Raw genomic sequence first — 19,054 nt, 5'->3', positions numbered from 1 at the left:
GGACTACTTTAGGACTATTTTTTGTTTGGTGCTTGTATTGCTTTTCAAGAACATATTATTTTGAAAAAGACTAATTTAAAGATCTGGAGAAAATGACTTCAAGAAAAGAAGGACTTTGCATGGCTTTCCAATTAAATCTTATACTTCCTATTTTGGTTGCCCGTGTTGTGTTGGTTATGCGTATATATCCTCCTTGTGGATATTTCCCAAATACTATCAAGAGATCAATATCTCTGAATGTTTCTAACAATTGAACATAAAATAGCTATGATAAGGGATGTGAAGAAAATGCTTATATAAATTTGTTGACGTATTACAGATAAATAATGAATGTGTCTGACTTTTACATTTGTACTCATTTACCTACTTCATTTTAAGAAGGCATGGCATGTTCAGTTACCACTGTCATATGGCCTCTCCTGTTCTATATATTATATGCCTTGATGAGGTATCAGAATTATTTAGAAGGCAATTTTTTTTATCTGTGTATGTATACAGGCTAGTGCTTAAGTTGAGCTGGTGGATTCTGGTGCTGTGCACTGGCACTTAATTGTCAACACCAGTACTTGTGACAGTCTGACAAATGGTGGTGTTGTCTGTCTAATTTAGAAATGACCATAAAAACAACTGTTTATTAATTCAATATAGATTGAAAATGACTATTGCCTGATACCTAATCCATTCTCATAGCTTTGGGGGCATGGATTAGTCCGCCTTGTCACACTTATAGGACTGTGATGGTTGATAGTTGTGTTGGTACTCTCATTGGCAGCACTGGCAGGGGCAGTGTGCGATGCAAGCTGCAGTAATCTCCTTATGAGGGCCGGGGTACTTATTGTTTTACAAATTAAGTACTGATACAGGCTTTATACAAAGTGCCAAGATAAAGTCATATGGCGTTATGTCTCAAAGGAGCAACATACTTTTATCAGCAGAGAAATATCATGGAACACCAACTGCATAATGTTTCATTATGAGTTCAAATCTACAGACAACAAAACAAGCTCTAAACAACAAAGCCAAACCCTCCAGCCTTGCAGCAGCCAATAACCACCACTAATGATCCATCAAACCAACCTAAAGCATCCCATAAAGACAAAAAAGCAAAGGGTTAAGTAGCTGCTTCAGTGTGCCGATAAGGAGCAAATAAATATTATAGTGAAACCAAAAATATAGCATAACTAGTTAATGACTATAACTTAGAGATACAATGAGTCAGGGAAGGCAACATGGTGTGTGAGTATCATGATTGGTACACGTTTGAAATTACTCCCCCAAAGCATCCCACGCCTGTGCTATAAATTGTTTCCGCAGACTGGATTGCTCCAATCTATGCAAAATGAAAGCAAGTGAGAAGATTTTACTCTATGTTACAGTAGTTCGTGGACCTGAGCTCTTACAGTGGATCGTATCATTGCGGTTTGCTGGAAGTAGAGCCAAATCAATAAACTTAGTAGAAGCCTTCTCCAGCTTAGCGTGAGGAAACAAACTCAGCAAAACCACATTGGGAGAATCTGTCAGCAATCAGCCTGTCGTAGGTGTCAGAAACTCAAGAATACCCACCCAATATGGGAGAACAGAAAGACAGGACCAAAGCACGAGTAGCAAGTCAGCATTTGAAAGCTGACAGCGAGGACATTTGGCATTTGCCCCGGGTTTATTTTGTTAATGTGAGCAGGTGTGAGGTAGGCCTAATTCAAAACACTAAAATAAATGTACTTTAATCAGACACCATGAAACATCTTGTGGGGGTATTCCAATGCTATACTCCATTCAGTGTTATGCATTGAATAGCCAGGTCTGATTCCCAAGAGGCTCAAAGAGATGCCATTGCATGATACCAACACAACAGAAAGTTCTATAGAACTATTTAATTAATTTACCACCAGCCCCATGCTCAAAAGAATCTGGTATGCCTCGTGTCGATTGGTACAATGTGTTAATATGGGAAAAAATTGCTTATTACCTTCTTAATACATTCATAAGTGGGAAACTGGTCTGTGGGAAGATTATAATCCATCATAAACACAGGAAAATCCAGTAACTCAACATTGACCAACAGATCACCTAGAGTTGACAAACCTGAAGATGTACACAAGCGAAGATGTCCAGAGTGTATCCACCCTGATTGAGTGGGAAGAACAAGCAAGGGAATAGCAAATGCATAAGGTGTTACCTCCCTACTGAGCACTCAGATTCTATTAAGACATGACAGAGCCATTCAACCAGAGAAACTTGGAAGGGAACAAAGGATAACATAATAAACAATTTTTAAAATTAGTAAAATTAATCTCCGTTTCAGGCAGGGAACTCCACTCCAGGCAGAGAGCCACCTATTTAAGCTAAGTAGCCACATATCATGGATCAAAGTTTTGGAGAGCAAGACCAGCTATGGCAACAGGTAATTTCAGAGTAGGCAAAGCTACCTGATGCCGCTCGGTTCAGTGCAGAAAGGGATTACTCAAGATCTCTAAAGAAGGAGTGAGAGATAAGTAAAGAAAAATGTGCAAAATAATGTAATACATGAGTGTAAGGAAATTCCTCTTTAAGCATGATCACCTCCAAAGATTTTGACTGATGCTGCTGGATTTTTTTGGCTCTGAGAGTCCACTGAGGCCTGCTAACCAGACCTCTGTGCCAGTGCTCTGACCCTTAAAGTGTATGTTTAGTTGGTACATACCCAATTAGCATTATTTAACTTACTTTTAAGTCCCTAATATATGGTACCAGAGGTACCCAGAGTCTGTAAGTTAAAAGGTATCCCTCATGGACAGCAGCACTTATTGTTCCCACCATGAGTTTGACAAGTAAAACATTTCTCCCAGCCTGCCACTGCAGACTTGTAGAGCAGTATTAAACGGATAACTCAACTTTAACTAATGACAAAATCCAGACCTTCCATTTTAATATAGATCAGACACCCTAAAGGTAGGCCTATTGAGTACTTTTTTTGAGTTCAAAATATTTTATTGTAAATTATTTCATAAAAAACAAACTAGCAAGACATACAAAAAAGAGAAATAATACGAAAGAGTCAATTATAATACCTAAATTACAATAACTGCTTAAACAATTCAATAGAGATAATGATAATCGCAGTTATAGGAAAATTAAAAGAAGGAGGGAGGGAGAAAAACAATAAAATGACAAATTGATAAGAAAATACAAATAGAGTTACTAATCAATATCATTAATACAATAAAGAATAATAAATGGAGAACAAGTATAAATATACTAATTATTTGATAAATAAATATCAACAGGCATCCAGAATGAATGATAAGCAACAGAATTATGACAAACCCCAGACATAGATAACTAAGCACCTCTTGTAAAAATAACCCATGACCACCAAGCATGAACTGATAACTTTGAAACATCTTTCCAACAAAATGTAATGGATTTTAATGCATCTGAAATTAAGAAATTACATAGTTTACATTCAAGAGCACTTGAATCCAACGCTAAAATGATAGCTTTGCATATTAACATTTTATATGATATATCATCCTGGATATTTAGAATCTTTTTAATAACAACCCAAACTTCATCCCAGAATTTGGAAATTAAAGGACAAGAAAAAAGCATATGTTGAAGCGAACCAGGTTGTAAATTACAATGCCAACCAGTATCAGATAGAAGAAGTGTAGCCTTAAATAAACGCACTGGAGTCCATAAACAATTAAGTAGAATATAAGAATTAGTTCGAAAGAGTGAAACAGGTAACCATCCAGATATATTACTAAGCCAGATCTGTTTCCATGTATTATCAGATAAGGAAAGTGATAGCTCATCATTCCAGAATGTAGCAATCATATTTATATTAAATCCTAGATTATTAGACAAATTCTTATATAGGATAGAGACACCATGACGATTCGTTGAAACAGTTTGGATATATATGGATAAATAGTTTGCTTAAAATAATCTAAGATCGAATTACATAAACATTCATATTTTATAGGATCAGAATTAGCCAAACCAAACTTAGTTTGCAACACCTCAAATGATATAAAAGTGTTGTTAGAACAAACATCTTTAAGGTAAAGAAGTCCAGCATTCATCCAAGAGAACCAAAAATTAATATTTCTATTTAATTTAATATCATTGCTATACCATAAAGATAATTTATCAGTACTACACATGGGATATTGAAAAATTGAATCTAAATAATTGAAAAACATTTTAGTGGATCTAAGGATAATGCATTTATGAAAAGTGGAAGATTTGTTAGACATTGTTAACAGAGTGGGAAGTGGAAAGGGTTTCACAATGGATTTTTCAATGTGGAACCATGTAGGTGGATTAAATAGAAAGGATCGATTAAACCATATGGCACTTTGTTTTAAAATAAACGCTTTATGATAGAGCATAAAATATGGGATACCAAATCCAGCATTACCTTTAGACATTTGAAATTTTTTATAGCTAATACGGTGTGCTTTGTTATTCCAGAGAAATTTGGAAAGAAGTTTATCAACATCTTTATAAAATGTTAATGGGAATTGAATTGGGATCATAGCAAGGGTGTAAAAGATTTTAGGAGCAATATTCATTTTAATAGATTCTAATCTACCCCACCATGACAGATGTAATGAAGACCATTTAGACAATTTATCTTTAATATAATCTAACACAAAGTTACTGTTTAAAGTTAATGTTGATTTTATAGAGGAAGAAAAAAATATACGCAGATATTTTAATTAATAATGTAATTCATAGAAATCATATCAGGAGTACAGTAAAGATATAAAGGAAAAAATTCAGTTTTGTTAGTATTTAATGTATATCCAGAAACCATAGAATACTTTGTTATTATTTCAATTAAGGAAGGAAAAGAGGACAAAGGATCACTGATAAATAAAGTGCATCATCGGCATATGCTAGGGTTTTAATAATGTGTTAAACAAAGAAGGGGAACCAAGGAGCTATAAAGGTCCAGTGTCCATGCTCCTAATATAAATCTATTTATCAAAAAGAGGACAAAGTTCCTAGATCAGGGTGCAAAAGTCACCCATTAGTTCAAGGTGCAAACAGTCACCAACAAGGGTGCAAAAGTCACTAACAAGGGTGAAATAGTCACCCATGAATCGGGGTGCTAACAGTCACCCATATTTAAAAACACAGAGAGATTAAGAAAAAAGGTAGACTAAAGTAATCCTAGGTTTGGAAATGTCCTAATGTGAGAGGGAAAATAATTCTAAATCCTCTGCTGCCCTCACACACCCCAGGGGGTGTCATGCTTCATCATCGGGCGTTTGCTCCTCGTAGGGCCGGCGCTGCAATTCCCTACGGGTCCCCCGAAGGGTCACTTTATCGGAGTCAGTGTAGTGCACGTGCTATAATAAGTAGTGATTAAAATGAGAACCCTCTTAACTCAGCCAGGGCGGGTCTGTATACCCTCAAAGTGGTTACAGCTGCTACATGGAAGCCGCTCCTGGGTAACACCTAGGAAAAGGAAAAACATAGTAAACCACAAGTGCTCAGCAATGACATCTTAAGCTTCACAGAGTGCCATTTTTATGCACACATCCTTCCAAACAGAAAATTTAAGCAGACACACGGGACCAGTCCAACGAGGGGCGGGGGCCGCAGTTCATAAAGGCCCTAAGCTGGATTAACATTTTTAGTGGTAAAGTACGGCACCTAGACTGAGCTTAGGGTTTTGTATAGCGGATGGCAACAGTGTAACATAATGTAACGTACTCAAGTCGGCAGCACTATCTACATGTAGAATTGGTAGTTAACCATCAGCATGCTTACCAAGGACTCGTTACAAGTGCTCCTCCGATCGTTAAGTCAAAAGGACACCCACGTATGGTCGGGCTATGGAAATAAGCCAGGACATATAACAGGATATAAAACACAAGGGCCCCATATAGTCAATAGGTAAAGGCTGTTGGCTTTAAGCAAGTATCTAGAATGTACTTACAATTGTATTCGGGTGCTACCTCTTGTGCACCTACACCTGACTCGACCAAACGCTTGCCGAAAGAAAATACAGGCGGCAAACCGCAGCAATTAAAAGTTCGGGTCAGGTGAAGGGCGGTTTAAATAACCGGTGAAACCTCACAGCGTTGTAACTCAATGCGCATGTGCAGCATGGCGGCGCCACCGCGCATGTATATCACAGGGGCATGATATTCCTTCGCTCATGCGCACTCGCTTGATGAAGGTAGAAGGATGTCGTTGCCGGTAATGATGCGCAGTAGCCAGCAACACTAAAAGACATACACCGGTCTGAAACCCTTCACCGTCTCGAGTATCACCGCTATGGCCAATGTCCCAAATTCATTCCTGTGTCACACCTAGTGTAACAGTACCATAACTCAGAGTCAATAAACCTAAGTCCTAAACCCTCCATATCCCGGGTCAGACGATTACGCTACCAGGATAGGGAGTTGGATCCCCTAAATCGGGGGACTAAGGTGCATGTCCTTACATCTGTCACTACAGGGAAATAGTCAGAAAGGGACATTACAATAATTAATAAAGCTGGGCATTACTTTCGGCAAGCGTTTGGTCGAGTCAGGGGTAGGTGCACAAGAGGTAGCACCCGAATACAATTGGATCGTCAGTTTTAGAGCTAAAATTAGCATGTTTAAAGTGATTTTCATGCTTCCAGGGGCCCTAAACACAAGATTTGTGGAATGGTTAAAAGTGCATGAAAATGGCCAATTTACTCACTCTGAGGTCTCAAAAAGTGTTTCTTCACCCCGGGAAGTGAATTAAATACCATTTGGATATTTACAACAAGGGGTGGTGAGGGACAGAGTCTCTGAATTAAGCAGAAAGCTCTCACCCAGTCAAGAGATCAGGGCTAGATCCAACACCGTTTTTTAGCTCACTGCACCATCCCAGTTTCAGAACCTGGCTGTATGCAAATTAGTCTGTTCCTGTCCCAGTGCATGATGGGAACAGGGCAAACCAAACTACAAAAGCCAATTCTTACACTGGGAAGGAAACAAGCTCCCGGGGACCGGTTTCTGGCATTACAGCCATCTTCGGCCCGGTTTGCTTGAATCCTGATGGTGCAATGAGCAAGGGTCTCACATCTGAGAATACCCTTCCACGCTTAGGGTGGACAAAAATATTTACAACAAGGGGTGGTGAGGGACAGAGTCTCTGAATTAAGCAGAAAGCTCTCACCCAGTCAAGAGATCAGGGCTAGATCCAACACCGTTTTTTAGCTCACTGCACCATCCCAGTTTCAGAACCTGGCTGTATGCAAATTAGTCTGTTCCTGTCCCAGTGCATGATGGGAACAGGGCAAACCAAACTACAAAAGCCAATTCTTACACTGGGAAGGAAACAAGCTCCCGGGGACCGGTTTCTGGCATTACAGCCGTCTTCGGCCCGGTTTGCTTGAATCCTGATGGTGCAATGAGCAAGGGTCTCACATCTGAGAATACCCTTCCACGCTTAGGGTGGACAAAAATATTTACAACAAGGGGTGGTGAGGGACAGAGTCTCTGAATTAAGCAGAAAGCTCTCACCCAGTCAAGAGATCAGGGCTAGATCCAACACCGTTTTTTAGCTCACTGCACCATCCCAGTTTCAGAACCTGGCTGTATGCAAATTAGTCTGTTCCTGTCCCAGTGCATGATGGGAACAGGGCAAACCAAACTACAAAAGCCAATTCTTACACTGGGAAGGAAACAAGCTCCCGGGGACCGGTTTCTGGCATTACAGCCGTCTTCGGCCCGGTTTGCTTGAATCCTGATGGTGCAATGAGCAAGGGTCTCACATCTGAGAATACCCTTCCACGCTTAGGGTGGACAAAAATATTTACAACAAGGGATGGTGAGGGACAGAGTCTCTGAATTAAGCAGAAAGCTCTCACCCAGTCAAGAGATCAGGGCTAGATCCAACACCGTTTTTTAGCTCACTGCACCATCCCAGTTTCAGAACCTGGCTGTATGCAAATTAGTCTGTTCCTGTCCCAGTGCATGATGGGAACAGGGCAAACCAAACTACAAAAGCCAATTCTTACACTGGGAAGGAAACAAGCTCCCGGGGACCGGTTTCTGGCATTACAGCCGTCTTCGGCCCGGTTTGCTTGAATCCTGATGGTGCAATGAGCAAGGGTCTCACATCTGAGAATACCCTTCCACGCTTAGGGTGGACAAAAATATTTACAACAAGGGGTGGTGAGGGACAGAGTCTCTGAATTAAGCAGAAAGCTCTCACCCAGTCAAGAGATCAGGGCTAGATCCAACACCGTTTTTTAGCTCACTGCACCATCCCAGTTTCAGAACCTGGCTGTATGCAAATTAGTCTGTTCCTGTCCCAGTGCATGATGGGAACAGGGCAAACCAAACTACAAAAGCCAATTCTTACACTGGGAAGGAAACAAGCTCCCGGGGACCGGTTTCTGGCATTACAGCCGTCTTCGGCCCGGTTTGCTTGAATCCTGATGGTGCAATGAGCAAGGGTCTCACATCTAAGAATACCCTTCCACGCTTAGGGTGGACAAAAATATTTACAACAAGGGGTGGTGAGGGACAGAGTCTCTGAATTAAGCAGAAAGCTCTCACCCAGTCAAGAGATCAGGGCTAGATCCAACACCGTTTTTTAGCTCACTGCACCATCCCAGTTTCAGAACCTGGCTGTATGCAAATTAGTCTGTTCCTGTCCCAGTGCATGATGGGAACAGGGCAAACCAAACTACAAAAGCCAATTCTTACACTGGGAAGGAAACAAGCTCCCGGGGACCGGTTTCTGGCATTACAGCCGTCTTCGGCCCGGTTTGCTTGAATCCTGATGGTGCAATGAGCAAGGGTCTCACATCTGAGAATACCCTTCCACGCTTAGGGTGGACAAAAATATTAAAATACCATTTGGAGGCATTTAATGTGCAAGCAAAAACGGCAATAACACCCGCCCCCATTACGTCATGCTTCAGGAAGGTGAAAAATGGTCCGTTTTCAAGTGTTTTATTTTTGGACGTCAGTTCACATTTGTAGGTGGATCATCAGTTTTAGAGCTAAAATTAGCATGTTTAAAGTGATTTTCATGCTTCCAGGGGCCCGGGAAGTGAATTAAATACCATTTGGAAGCATTTAATGTTCAAGCAAAACCGGCTGATTTTTGACAAAAGAGATAACACCCACCCATTACGTCATGCTTCAGACAGGTGAAAAATGGTCAGTTTTCAAATGTTTTATTTTTGAACGTCAGTTCACATTTGTAGTTGGATCATCAGTTTTAGAGCTAAAATTAGCATGTTTAAAGTGATTTTCATGCTTCCAGGGGCCCGGGAAGTGAATTAAATACCATTTGGAGGCATTTAATGTTCAAGCAAAAACAGCTGATTTTTGACAAAAGAGATAACACCACCCCACACACCCGCATGCAACATCCGGCAATCTCAAAAAAGATTTCCGATAAAGTGACCCTTCGGGGAACCCGTAGGGAATTGCAGAGCCGGCCCTACGAGGAGCAAACGCCCGATGATGAAGCATGACACCCCCCGGGGTGTGTGAGGGCAGCAGAGGATGTAGAATTATTTTCCCTCTCACATTAGGACATTTCCAAACCTAGGATTACTTTCGGCAAGCGTTTGGTCGAGTCAGGGGTAGGTGCACAAGAGGTAGCACCCGAATACAATTGGATCGTCAGTTTTAGAGCTAAAATTAGCATGTTTAAAGTGATTTTCATGCTTCCAGGGGCCCTAAACACAAGATTTGTGGAATGGTTAAAAGTGCATGAAAATGGCCAATTTACTCACTCTGAGGTCTCAAAAAGTGTTTCTTCACCCCGGGAAGTGAATTAAATACCATTTAGAGCCATTTAATGTGCAAGCAAAAACGGCAATAACACCCGCCCCCATTACGTCATGCTTCAGGAAGGTGAAAAATGGTCCGTTTTCAAGTGTTTTATTTTTGGACGTCAGTTCGCATTTGTAGGTGGATCATCAGTTTTAGAGCTAAAATTAGCATGTTTAAAGTGATTTTCATGCTTCCAGGGGCCCGGGAAGTGAATTAAATACCATTTGGAAGCATTTAATGTTCAAGCAAAAACAGCTGATTTTTGACAAAAGAGATAACACCCCCCCATGCAACATCCGGCAATCTCAAAAAAGATTTCCGATAAAGTGACCCTTCGGGGGACCCGTAGGGAATTGCAGCGCCGGCCCTATGAGGAGCAAACACCCGATGATGAAGCATGACACCCCCCGGGGTGTGTGAGGGCAGCAGAGGATGTAGAATTATTTTCCCTCTCACATTAGGACATTTCCAAACCTAGGATTACTTTAGTCTACCTTTTTTCTTAATCTCTCTGTGTTTTGAAATATGGGTGACTGTTAGCACCCCGATTCATGGGTGACTTTTGCACCCTTGTTAGTGACTTTTTGCACCTTGATACATGGGTGACTTTTCCGCCCTTCTTGGTGACTGTTTGCACCTTGAACTATGGGTGACTTTTGCACCCTGATCTAGGAACTTTGTCCTCTTTTTGATAAATAGGGTTTTAATAATAACATCTTTAACAATGATTCCTTTAATATTTTCACATTTCCTTATAGTAGCAAGAAAGGGTTCAATACCAATTAAAAACAATGGAGGGGAAAGAGGACACCCCTGACGAGAACCAATAAAAAGCAGAAATTGAATAGAAATTTGGCCATTAATAAATAAACGTGCAGTGGGTGCAAAATATAAAGCAGAAACCATGCGAATAAAAGCATAACCAAAATTAAAAGACAATAAGGCATGAAAAAGAAATTGCCAATGAAGTTTATCTAAGGCTTTTTCAGCATCCAAAGCCATGACTCCGGAAGGACTAGCTAACGTATGTCCTTGTTCAATGACATGTAACAAAGTTCTAGTATTATTAGCTGAATATCTATTCTTCATAAACCCAGATTGATCTGAATGTATGATAGAATCAAATATTTTAGCATATAATTTACAATCCTGATTAATTAAAGAAATTTGGCGGTAATTAGAAACCAGAGTGGGATCTTTATCTGGCTTAGGAAGAACAATAGTTAAAGCCTCAGTAAAAGACCCAGACATACTTCCTGTAGAACTAAACGCAGTGAAAAGTTGAAGTAATAAAGGTGAGAGTTGGGCTTGAAATTCTTTATAAAATTCTGCAGGTATACCATCAGGACCAGGAGATTTATTTAATTTGAGAGATTTTATCGCAGATAAGATTTCTTCCTTAGTAATGGGTGAATCAAGTCCAAGTTTATCTGATGGAGAAATCTTAGGTAAATCACATGAGGAGAGGAAAGAATCTACCAAAGAATCATCATTAAAATCAGGTTTATTATATAATTTAGAATAAAATTCGGATTTCTTTAGGATAGGAAAGCTTGTGACAGAGGGGCAAGATGGCGGCCACTGTAGCGGCTGAGTGAGGTGCTCGCTCTCTGCTCCCGGTCGGAAAGGGGGAGAGAAAGCTTGCGGTGTTCGCGCTGACTGTCTTTGATATTACTGGCACAGATGAGAGTTCTGTTTTGATATCGATATTCTGAAATGTGGATTACATGCAGGACTTCTGCTACAGCGAGATTCTGCTGACAGCCGACAGCTGACGGCTTCGGAGTGGGACACGCACCGTCCATGGTTGCATTGCTCTTGCTTTTTGGTTTTTCTCAAGTGCCTGTTTGGCGTCTCCCTCCCCCCTCCCTAGGGCTGCATCTGTACCTGTGTTCGGGTACCAGCTTAGACCTGAAGATGCTGCCAAAACTCCTTTCAAAACCTCCGTTTACTAGAAGCGGCAGAGCGAAACCCACAGGACAGCCCAGAGCAGAAGGCGTGATTACAGGGGAGACAGGATTGTCGGGTGGTATTGAAAAGCCACCTTCGCAGTTGGAGCCGGCGTCTAACACGAAGAAGGGAGCGGAGCAAAAGAATACACCAAGTAAGAACCCTGGCACACAAACACTCCCTGAGATGTTTGAAAAACACGCAATGCGAGCTAATCTGCAAGAGCGCTCCGATACTGCACCAATGAGTCAGTCATTGCACAATGGGGATTTCTTGGAGGCTTTAGAAGCACCTTTGCCAGATGCGGTAAACATTGCCAATAATGTGGAAAAGACCCCGGGGGTGCATTATGGGAGATGGAGTTCATAGGGAAGCTAATTTAGGCAATGTTAATGCTGCTGATTTAAATGTGTCAACTGAGGTAACAACGCCGCCCCAGGTGGTTGCTGTTCTACGCCCTGATTCTCTCGTTATCCTAGAGACAGCTGACAATTTTTATTCAATGTCAGATTTTTTCTTGAATGAGAGTCTCGACAAGGATTGGGCAGACTACCCGGAAGAAAGCAGTATAGAAGAGGACTCTAAAATAAGTGAAACTTCCACGGGATCTATAGTAACTGTAAAAAAACATAGAGCTAGAAAATCTATAGGCTCCAAGAATAAGGCGTCTGATCCTAGTGTCACGACTGTGGAAGTTATGCCTCAAGATGAATGTCCTGGAACTGAGCAGTTTACTGACCCACATGATGATTCTGAGGTGACTTTAGCCATGATTTATAAAACAATGGTGGCTCACAGAGCGGAGTCTAAAATAGAAATTGCACGTACACAAACTACATGCAGAAAGGTACAAAATGTTGTCAGGCGAGTTACCAAGATTTACTCAGATATTTCTTCTAGAGTCACCGAAACAGAGTCCAGAATATCCATGCTGGAGGACGAAGTTGCGGCACAAAAAGCTGAGCTCTGTGCTATAAAAGCCCAACAGGATGACATAAGCTCCAAACTTACAGAGTTGGAAAACCAATCACGTAGGAGTAATCTGCGAGTTCTGGGCGTTCCAGAAGAATTAGGGGGCTCTGATGTACGGAAATTCATTTGTGATCTTTTTCAGGACGCTTTCCCTGAGCTGACCTCTTGGGACTGGCCTACAGTTATTGAACGGGCGCATCGTTTTCCTTTTGTAATTAGAAAAGCAAAGCATTCAGAGGTGGAACAGCCCAGAGCAGTTTTGGTTCATTTTAATAACTTTCTGGCAAGAGAGGCAGTTTTTGGTCTTGCTAGACTGGATAAGCAGAGGTCCGCAAAGGGCTGTAGTTTTTTTGTTCGGCCAGACTTTTGTACAGCTACTGTTTCTAAACGCTGGCATCTGCGTCAATTGATTGCAGGATTCCAGGAAAAAGGAGCAACTGTGTATCTACAATATCCAGCTAAACTAAAGGTCATTGTTAAAGGCCAAACTAAAGTATTTTTTTCAGAGATTCTGGCAAAGGACTATCTGATGACATTGCAAACTTGCATGCAAATATATATCATATCTTTTCACCCTGTTTGATAGAAAGAAGAAAGGGGAAAAACGTTTGTGTTGTTTTGTGTTGATAACTACGATGAATAATTCATCTCTATTGCAGAAAGTCTAATTCTGGATATTAGGACATTGTTCCTTTTTTTTCCTGTTTTCCTTTTTTTTGTTTTTTTTCTGTCTGTGCGAACATCGCTAAGTCAATGAAAATGTTAAATGGTGAAAATGATATTGTTATTCTTCTCCTTTCCGACCAAGAAAGGGAGCAGGGGGGGTACTCTGAGTTCCCAGGGACCAATGGTCCTTGTGCCTCATGTGGTGGGATGGGTGGGTGGGGTGGAGGGATGGTCTCTGGTATTGGGTTGGTGGTGGTGGAGGGGGGTGAGGTGTAAGTCAGCTGTTGTTTTTTTTAAATGGTCAGCAGAGCAGACAACTTCTATATGCTTGTGCGATATGAATCAAAAAAAGGAATTATTATCTCTGTTATATATGATATGTAATAATGGATTGAAAAGTACAAATTTGTACGTTGAATATTAATGGCCTCAATGATTTAAAAAAAAAAGAGATTCTTCGTAAAATAATCCAATTATCACAAATAGATATTTTGTGTTTACAAGAAACTAAATGAGCAAACGGGCAGAGTGTTTGCACAAAGACTTAGGCAGAAGGCAGCTTTTAATGATATTATAAAAATCACTGACTTAAATGAGGTAACCCATGAATCTAAAGTGGGGGTTTTAAAGTTGTTTCATGATTTTTATCAGTTGCTATATAATAAGCCGATCAATGGTACTGGTGTAGTAGATAATGCCTTAGAATATCTGACAAATATAGATAATTCGAAACTATTGGAAATACAAAAAGATGTATTAGCCGCCCCCATTATGTGGGAGGAGATTGAACTAGCTATCCTGGGTTTCGCCCCAGGAAAAGCAATGGGTCCAGATAATATACCGCTGGAATTTTATCGCACTTTTCACAACATGTTAAAGTTGGAGCTACTTAAAGTTTATCAGCAGGCTTTTCAGGGTCATCCACCTGACTCTTGGTCCCTGGCCACTATAGTTGTTTTTAAGAAAAAAGGAAAGCAGAGTACGGAGCTAGGGTCATATAGACCAATTTCTCTTATTACCTCAGATAGCAAGATCTTTTCTAAGATTCTTGCTAATAGATTAATTGATTTTATGCCTAGGTTGGTCTCTAAGATTCAAAATGGATTTATTAAAAAAAGAGATACAACTGGCCATGTCAAACGAATTATCGCTTTATTAGATTGGGCGCAGGCCACAGGATCCCTGGTAGGCGTTGCCTTATTGGATGCAGAAAAAGCATTCGATAGGGTCGACTGGGGATTCCTGTGGTCTGTGATGGCATGGAAGGGGTTTCCCATTGAATATATAAACGCAGTACGGGCATTATATGGTAATCCTAAAGCAGTAATTCAGATCGCCTCCGAGGTCTCTGATTCTTTGTTGATTGCAAGGGGGACAAGACAAGGTTGTCCCTGTTCCCCCTTGCTATTCGCGTTATATATTGAGCCTTACTTGAATAGAATAGTAAAAGAAGCTAACATTGTTCCTGTTAAGATTCATCAAATAGAATATAAAGTCTTTGCATATGCCGACGTCGTCGCTATCGTCACTTCTGATATTAAACAGGCGTTACCTAAAATAATAGGATTGGCTCAGGAATTTGGCGCGTCCTCGGGATACAAATTGATTATCTCAAAAACACAGTTAATTCACTCGATGGAGGGCAGGCTGGAGGATTTGGTGTTCTCTGATGAAGCTTCTTACCCGGGTATAACGATATCTGCTAAAGTAGATGATAATATACAGATTAATACTGACTCTATGTTAGATTCAGCTTACAGGACTTTGGAGAGACTGAATAATTTACATCTATCTTTGTATGGTTGTACTAATGTACTGAAAATGTTAATATTCCCTAAACTTCTTTATTTGTTTCGTACAATACCTCTTTTGTTTCCTTCGGATTTTTTTTGTAAAGTAGATAGAATGGCTTCTAGGTTTCTTTGGGGCTATCGGAGGTCCAGAAGAGCTCTCAAATGGTGTACATTACCCAGGTCCAGGGGAGGCTGGGGGGGTACCGAATTTTCGGTTATACTATTGGGCGGTCTTATTAAAATATTTGGGAATTTTAATCTACCAAGATGTCTATATGGACAAATCAATTAGACCGTCAATCTACAAAATGGTTTTGGGTAAGGAAGCACGACAATGTCTGGTGAGAATAATAGAGCCCAGCTATTATAAAAAAACAAGATTTAAAATTTTGCAAACCGTTTTCCAAATTTGGAAATAGCTCAAAAAAAGATTCAATTACTCTCCGGATCTAAATTACTATACGCCTATATTGAACAATTCGACTTTACCTGACATTTTTAGAGGCCCTTTAATACAGAGATGGCACTCCACTGGAGTGTGCATAGTAGGAGATTTATACCAGGATGGGCAATTCGTTTCTAATTCTTATCTGCAGAAAAAAATATAATTTTTTAAGAATTGATTTTTTCAAGTATCTCCAAATTCGTAGCTTCTTGGAAGCTAAAAGCCTTACAAATTCAATAACGATGGAAAAAATTTACATGATAGAAGGTAGTAGAAAGTGTAGTAGAATCGGTGTAATATACCAGATGATGATAAATAAATTACAGGATGATTTGCATGTATATATAGATAAATGGGAAAGGAAAATTAGAAAAGGAAAATGTGGATTTATCCAGAGTAATGTAGTATCTTGGTATTCTATGCTATCCCTCTCTACCTCTATTGGAATGTTCATGTGATGCATCTATCAGATCTGCCTGACAGATTACAGTTGGCTGGGCTGAGCACCATGTTGGATGCTCCTGGTGGGGTCTCTCTCTGTACATCTTGGATTAAAGCATCACTTAAATACTACTTCACTTGTGGACTTCTCATCATTACACAATAGAGTTGTCGAGTAGTATCTTATTTAATGAATCATTTAAAAGTCAACACTTTGGGCCCCATTAGCAAAGCCCGCCCGCCATCCTATCGGAAATCGGGACTGCCCGCCCTAAGGGCGGGGGTCCCGCACACACCATTAGGATGTGCCCGCCACTGTGGCGGGCACATCCTGTATTTTTAGTATTGTGGTGGGCGGAGCTCTGTGCTCCGCCCGCCACAATACTAAAAATGCTTTGCAGCATTTACATACTCAAAGCGTCAGGCACCGCGCGGTGCCTACCGCTTTGATTATGTAAATGCAGGGGGTACCACAGGTACCCCCCGTGTGCCACCCCCCTTTGGCCTTCACTCTGGGGCCCACAGGGGGCCCCCAGAGTGAACACCGCATGCCTTTCCGTGGCGGCATTGCCGCCACGGAAAGGCATAGAAAAATGCCCATTGTAATATTGCGGGCGGTGTCTGATAGACACCGCCTGCATGTTACTCGTTTTCCCGCCCGGGCCGCAAGGCGACTGGGGCGGAAAACTGGCGGGCGGTGTTTGGCTCCACTGCGGTCCCCCCGCCATTGTAATGTGGCGGGGGGGGAAAGGGTGGCAGGCGGGCATTTCTGTCGGGCGGATGCCACCGCCACCATGGCGGTGGCGATCCGCCCGACATCATAATGGAGCCCTTAATGTCCATTTTTGATTTATATTACACCCCTGCTAAACCGTCAAAATGGAAAACAAAAGGTGGAGATAAGTGTAATCGATGTAGTCATATTGCTGCGGATTCTATTCACATGTTTTTTACTTGCCCGAATCTACTTAAATTTATTACGGAAGTACAATTTTTTCTTAAAAATAGTTTGGGGCTACAAACTGAATTATCCGCTGAATTAGTAATTCTTGGAATTCAGTCAGATCAAATTAATAAAAGAACATCTGAAGAAGAAGGTTTATTATTTATTTGTATGTCTGTATATCGATATTGTATAACATCTCGTTGGCTGGATGCTGATCCTCCATTTTTTCTTCAATGGCAGTCGTTATTGCGAATTTACCAACTCTAGAATGCGGTTTATAAACTAAAAGGACTGAAAAAAATGACATTTGGATAAAAAATGTGGGATCCAGTTTCTAACTGGATATGACAGGTGTTTCTGTTTTAGCCTTCTTCAATTCTTTTTTTTCTATTCTGTTTTCTTTAATATAAATAGATGCTCTTCTGGTTCAGTATTGTTTTATCTAGGATGAATTATTTTATGATATAGGTTGATCCCTCCTTGAAATCGTTTTATTCTGTTTATGATGAACTATATTATGATATGAGATGATGTTTTGCTGGATTTGTATTGTTTTGTTTTTGATGAATTATAATATGTATAACTACCTGCTGACGCAAAATAAAATAAAAAAAAATACAATACAATTCCAAGAATTCATTAACAATATCTTTATGAGATAAAGCAATTTTACCATTACGGCCATGAATAGAAGTAATTTGAGTTTTATCCTTTTTAATACGAAGGTAGTTTGCTAAAAGTTTTCCCGATTTATTTGCATTGAAACTAAATTTAGCTTTGGCCTTAGAAATCTGAATACTAGCTCTTTTACTAAGAATTGTATTGAAGTCATAACAGAGCTTTCGTAACTTATCCCTATATTGTGTATCATTAGACGTAATAAAGAGACGTTCATAGTTTGCAATTTGTTTTTCTAAATGTTTAATATTAGCATTGAAAGTCTTATTTTCGTGAGCCATAATAGAAATGGTAGCACCTTGAAGCAATCTTTCAAGCAATCTCTGCTTTTTTTAAAAAACCACTCACCCTTCTGGCACCACCGGAGCGTGCTCCAGAAACCGACGAAACAGCGAACCCTTCGCTGCACCAAAACAAACAAATCAGCCGCCATTGACGGCGAGGAACGAGGCCACGCCTACTAGCCAAAGCCTAAAGCCTGACCGAAACATGGCTGACCCCTAACAGCAACTTCGACATGGTTAATGCAGCCCCTCCCGGTTACCAAATCTGCTGCCTAAATAGACCGATCGGAAGAGGTGGCGGGCTAGCCATACTCTATAAAGATCATCTGAGCTGCAGGATCGACTGCGGCACAGTCAAGGACTGTGAAAACTGCAATTTCACCTTCCAGATCTCCCCAACCATTTCACTATCGGGACTTCTAGTTTACCGTCCGCCAGGCTCGCTAGGAGATTTTTCCAGCACCCTGATGGACCACATTCTTCTAAAATCAATCTCAACCCCCAACTTCCTCCTCCTAGGGGACCTGAACCTTCATTTCCTAGACCCGGCGGATAACACTGCCGCCAACCTACTAGCGGATCTCATATCAGCTGACCTCCACCTCCTGAATTCAAAAGCCACCCACGAGAAAGGACAGCTCCTAGACCCAGTCTTCACCAACATTAGGAACCTCCAAACCCAAGACCCCACCCCCCTTCCTTGGACTGACCATTTACTGGTCCCTATGTACTGGTCCCTCCAGACCACCCCTGCTCCCAAACAGAAAACTAGGATACAAACCAGACGATGGCACAAGCTAATACCAGAAGAATGGGAAGCTAAGCTACGGGAATCCGCTGGCCCCCTCTCCACTGACCCTAACACCGCTGATAGAGAATTCAATAGCTGGCTCACCAACCCCCTAGACAGCCTTGTCCCACTAACCAGCTCCCTTAAACATGTCAAAAGGATCAACCATGCTCCATGGTACACTCCCCCCCTTAACATTTTAAGGAAGGAGTGCAAAAAGACAGAACGTACGTGGAGGAAAAACAAATCGGCGATGGAGAAAGACGCTTATCAAACAGCCATGAAAGCGTACAAACAAGCCCTTCATAACGCAAAAAGC

The sequence above is a fragment of the Lissotriton vulgaris genome, chromosome 2_1, assembly GCF_964263255.1.
Source record: "Lissotriton vulgaris chromosome 2_1, aLisVul1.2, whole genome shotgun sequence".
NCBI lineage: Eukaryota > Metazoa > Chordata > Amphibia > Caudata > Salamandridae > Lissotriton > Lissotriton vulgaris.
The sequence above is the reverse complement of the archived record's forward strand: the minus strand, read 5'-3'. Positions refer to the sequence as shown.